A 6,001-nucleotide genomic window follows, 5' to 3' on the forward strand; every position below is an offset into this window, starting at 1 on the left:
GAGGAGACCAACAGGGGAGAAAGGAGGCTCTGCAGTTGGCTAAGGACTGGGCAGTCCTCGTGTTGCTGCTGCTTGCTGTGGTGCGACTGGAGGATCGGGAAATGCTGATCTCGGTTCCGGATTCTGAAGCTTAAATACAATAGCGCTGTGTAAGTGTGCAGGGAATGAGGGGAGCTCCCTGTCTAATGAGAGAGGACACAGTTGTGGACCTGGTGTGGCCCAAACTGCCAAGTATGCTGAGCTTCAGGTTCTAGAATTGAATATATATATGTATTATATATATATGTATGTATACACGTATGTATATATATGTGATATATGTATCCTTCCTTTAACGGTAGGTTCATGTCTGAGCCGCCGTGGTCACAGCATGATACTTAGTTTTTTCATGTTGTGATGCTCTTGGAGTGAGTACGTGGTAGGGTCCCCAGTTCCTTTCCACGGAGAGTGCCGGTGTTACCTTTTTAGGTAATCATTCTCAGTATTTTATCCGGGCTTGGGACCAGCACTGACTTGGGCTGGCTTGGCCACCCAGTGGCTAGGCAGGCAATCGAGGTGAAGTTCCTTGCCCAAGGGAAACAACGCGCCGGCCGGTGACTCGAACCCTCGAACTCAGATTGCCGTCGTGACAGTCTTGAGTCCAATGCTCTAACCATTCGGCTACCGCGGCCCCGATATATGTATACCTACCGTTAAAAGAAGAAGATATATATGTATATGTATGAATGTATATATATTTGTATCTATATATCTGTATATCTATATATCTGTATATCTGTATATCTGTATATCTATCTATATATGTCTATATATATATATATATATATATATATATATATATATATATATATATATATATATATATATATATATATATATATATAATGTCTATATATGTCTATGTGTGTGTGTGTGTGTGTGTGTGTGTGTGTGTGTGTGTGTGTGTGTGTGTGTGTGTGTGTGTGTGTGTGTGTGTGTGTGTGTGTGTGTGTATGTGTGTATGTGTGTATATATCTATGTGCGTATATATATATATATATATATATATATATATATATATATATATATATATACATATATGTATACATATATTAAATATATATATATATTATACATACACATATTTAATATATGTATATATATATATATATATATATATAATATATATATATATATATATATATATATATATATTATATATATATATATATATATACATATATACATATATACATATAATGATAAAATGTGAGTAATGCTGATATAACATAAATGAAAACTATGTAGATTCGAGCAAGAAAGAGCTTGGAGAGGTCCCTTGGTGATTATAAATTATCAGAGGTTTGCAATCTCTCTTTAGCGAAGATTAGGTGATGAAGGTTTTTGCCTTTATCGGATTGGCGACAGGCATGGAGGGCATGGTGATCACTTGATAATGTGCTACTCAGATTATCTACTAAAAAGGATTAGTTTGGGTCATAATTAATCTGTTGGCAGTATGATACTCTTAGAAAGATGTAACACAGTTAAATGATATGGATATTATATCATTGGATCCTGGTCTTGTCATTAAAAGATGTGGCTGAGGGGCATCTGACTGGAATGTCTCCCCATGGGAAATTAGTATTGACTGGTGACAACGAGGATGTGTCGCCGTGAGTGTGCAAAGCATATGGAGGGAAACTGACCCTCAGGAAGGGGCTCCTTTGTGAGCTCCTACAGGATTTCCAACGGTCCATGAGGGTAGAGCGTACCATTCGTAAGCCATGCCTGGGAGAGAGCTGCCTCCTGGGAGAACATTATGTCCCTGAAAGTATGAAAGATAGGAGAAATGTTATTTGTTATTACACAGAGAATGAATTACTCTAAGTGATAAGAAGGTCTGCTCAACGAATATAGTCTGTTACCGTCATGATACAGCATAACAGATGACAAATATAGACCTCCAAAAAATGGCAAAACGGCAAAAACGTGCAGAAAAAGGGCTTAGAGCATTGCAAATAGGAGGCACGGAGTCTTGATACCATGCTTGAGTATTGGAATCGATTGGGTTGGTCCATGCGCAAGAAGGAAGGCACCCAGATCCAATGGGTTAAAATGCGACTCCTTGTGGCTTTATTGGTAAGAATTATCATAACAACATTATTTGTTGCTTAATATGGGACAGTTATGCTACGTTCTTACATTTACAACTAATAGATCCTTTCCGACAAATAAGTATTAGCTAAGAATTGAGGAACTTTTTTTTTCTTTCTTTCTTTCTTTCTTATTTTGGATTAATAAAGATGTAATAGAATGCTTTTTCATCTAAATTATTTTAGTTGCTCTTCCTCGTGCTTCTGATTTTTCCCTTGAGTCTGCCTGTGCATGGTGCCTGGCATAAGGTCCAGTTTGGTATGTCAAGCTCCCATTGGCATTGGTTTAATTCCGTACGATAGGGATAATATTTGCATTACATACCAACTTTGTCGCTGATAGACAATAGTGCTTACAAATACTTAGATCTGAGTAGCATTGCAATTTAACCCTTTCCCGACGGGTAGTATTCATAGTGGCCCGGGCCTCGCTGCTGGGGGCTTATATCGTCGCCCTAGCATGCGCGACCACTCATGCCAAATACCAGCATCCCATGCCGTTTCTTCGTAATACTATGCATATGTTGTATTTTCAGTTTTCATTATTTTCTAAAGTCTCTACTTGCCATACTTCCTGATAAATCGAGACTGAAAGGTATTTTTGTTATATAGACTCCATAGTTGATCATTATTCAGTCTATAGTCTGAATAAAATAAGCAGTGTGTGGCATCATGGAGTTGAAATCGTCGGTTTGTTGTAATTTTTTTTTTTTTTGCATAGTAAAAATGACTTAATCACACTTTCAGTGGCAGAAAAATAATATTTTGCCGTGATTGTAAAAAAAAAAAAAAAAATCATGGCATCTCCATACATACACCATGGCATGTACATGCATGCCCCCGGCAGATAGTCCCGCCATGCCATGGCATGTGTGTACTTGCCACCCGTCAGCAATGGGTTAAGTTATTTATGTTAGGGAAAAAAAAAAAAATAAAATAAAAAACTGGGGTTTGGGGAAAGTTGATGAGTAAGTCATCCTGTGAACGCCCAAAAATCCATGGAAGATCATAAATGGGGAGATTTTTCATGAGGTCTTATCTGTTTTAACGTTATTTCATGATCGGACATCTACCCAGTGTTTAAAATTTAACTTATCCTTACTTGAAAACACATTATACTCCAAACTAAGTTTTTTTTTATGCTTTTTTTAAATGTCTTATGTTAGCTTGTCTTCAAAAATAATGTGGACAAAAGAAAGTGGAAAATGGTTTAGTAGTTTTCTGTCAAAAACCAAGAAACAATAATTGATAGGGTAACTGCTGTAAAAATATATTTTCTCTCTCTCTCTCTCTCTTTCCCTCTCTCTCTCCCACCCTCCCACCCTCCCTCCCTCTCCCTCTCCCTCTCCCTCTCCCTCTCCCTCTCCCTCTCCCTCTCCCTCTCTCTCCCTCTCTCTCTCTCTCTCTCTCTCTCTCTCTCTCTCTCTCTCTCTCTCTCTCTCTCTCATTCTCTCACTCTCTCTCTGTTCCTAGCTAATCGTATAATTAGGATTTTATTGTTATTAGATTCAAGTTTTGGAATCTTGTAATGTATAGATAGAAGTTTGTCACTTTTTATTGTAAACTTTTCCTGTTTTGAGCAATATATGTGATGTAACAAATTTTATGCAAATCTGTTTTTTTTTTTTTTTATCTCTAATTATTTGATGAATTAATTAATTTTTAAAGGTATTACATGCAGGGAATACCAAAAATTATGCCCTACAGTTTTATTGTTTTATTGTTTCATGGACATTTTCTAAAACTGGGATTTGAATATATAGCCTGCCTTATGTGGTTGATAATTAACACCAGTTTTATTCCATGAATATAAAGTTTTATACTTTTGTTGCTGTGCGATGTCATGGGGGCAGGATATGTAATGGCCGATGATAAGTCGACAGCTCATTGTGACGATAAGTATTTTATGAGTGGTAAATATGTGATTTAATTCCTGAAAATATAATGATATTACTCATGCGTTTTCCGTTAAGTCAGTCGTCAGCAACAACCTCGCGGGTTTTATTTTCGGGAAACTGGTTATCAGCGTCTGGAATCATAAGGGTAAATCAAACGTGTGGCAGAGTTTTTAACAAACTTTATTATAATAAATAACTGAATGCCCTTTCAAGGAAGTGGTGATATCACACATTGGAACAAGTTTTATTACATCTAGCTTAGTCTAGTCTGAGGCACACTAGTGTAAGCTAATAATGGTTCCCGGATCATAGTGCGTTTAGGTCGTATGTGCATCTTACCTCCGTAAGAACGAAACAAGACCTGGGGAGAGACGTGGGGTAGCCATGAAGAGGAAACCTTACCAAGAGTGACATGGGTGGCAAGGGACCAATCCTCCTGATTAATGGGAATTGCGAAATACACTGTGGTATTTCAAAGGGTTTGACGGAGGGAATGTTGCCTTGATAGCTTGATGCTTGAGCTGGGCTTTGTCTCTTCTTTATGGAAGGATTATTATGAAGTCTTATTGGCATAATGACTTCCTTTTTGTGATAATCAAGCCAGACCCATCATTGCATGTGTATGGCTTCAAGTCATAGCTACCCACATGCATACATTCACACATTCATACACACACAGTAATAAATACACAAACACAGTAATATGTAAAAGAGTGAGAGTAAACACAGCCAGTGCAAGAAAAATAATACCCATAGGGTTTTGGTCTTGGTGTAAATCTCACTTCATTGGATTCCCCCAAACTATTTTAGGTTTTTCTAAATAAATTTACCTTTTCTTGCTGTGACTGTTGGCCTACATTCACACAAATTTACATAGAGATTCCTTCAGTATTATGGATGTGACTACAGTAAAAAAAAAAAAAAAAAAAAATGATGTCTAATGTCTGTCCTTCACACTAAACCTGTTGATTTGCACTTGTTTTGAAATCTACAAAATTTTCACAGATAAATGAAAAAAAATTGTCACCAAGTACAAGTGCATATAGACTGCCCTAATTTTTCCAGTTATACCTTCTCAAAATTAACGAAGTGTAGCAATGAAGCAGAATTGGCACCACATAGAATACACTGTAGATATTTTTAGTATCTGTCATCTGTATCTGTCATCAGTAGGATTCACAGCATTGTTAAAGTAAACTAGCTCTTTTGTCATGTGTCAATCATATGGTCACAAGCACTCACTGCTCCGTGATCAGATTCGTCTTTGTCTTTCTTTGTGGCTCGTATCGACTGTCACTCGTCTTCTCTAGCTAAAGAAAAAAAAATTACACGCCACTTCAGTTCACATATTTTGCCTTCAACTTCACACGTCCACAGATAAAGTAAGCAGGTTGTCTAAATGTCTCTGTCACATTGTATTGTCATAGTGAACAGTTGGCCATACTTACTCTAACTGCACTTTCAGTTTTCATTGAGTTTTTGTTAGTTTTACATCCAGAACTGAGTATTAAAAGCAAGTTACATCTATGCTAAGTATTAGTTGTCCTTAAACAGAACAAGCTATGTGCTGTTCTGTTCAGCATATTACGTTATTTATGCGCTAAGTCAGACTCCGCTTATCCTCAATGGGAATCGATCCTTGCCGATCACGGATGTACTCAAATAAAAGCTCGTTCCGTAGAACGTCTGTCACAGCATCCTCTGGGCCGAAAGGAGCAACATCTTTTGAGGCCAGAGGATTAGGTGTCGTTGTCGTGGTAGTTGTCGTAGGCGTGGTAGTGGTTGCGATCTTCGGCGATGCCATAGACCCTTGAGGACGGGTGGTGTATGCATACCACGGCTTTTGGCGCTGGTACAGGTTGCCTCTGTTGTTGATGTAAGCATTGTAGCCGTTGACGTTACCCGCTGGCAGTCCCCGTCGCAAACCGTACTTGTACTTCTTAGTGTGCGGTTGTGCCGAGGAGGGAG

This window comes from Penaeus monodon, chromosome 38, assembly GCF_015228065.2.
Source record: "Penaeus monodon isolate SGIC_2016 chromosome 38, NSTDA_Pmon_1, whole genome shotgun sequence".
Taxonomy (NCBI): Eukaryota; Metazoa; Arthropoda; class Malacostraca; order Decapoda; family Penaeidae; genus Penaeus; species Penaeus monodon.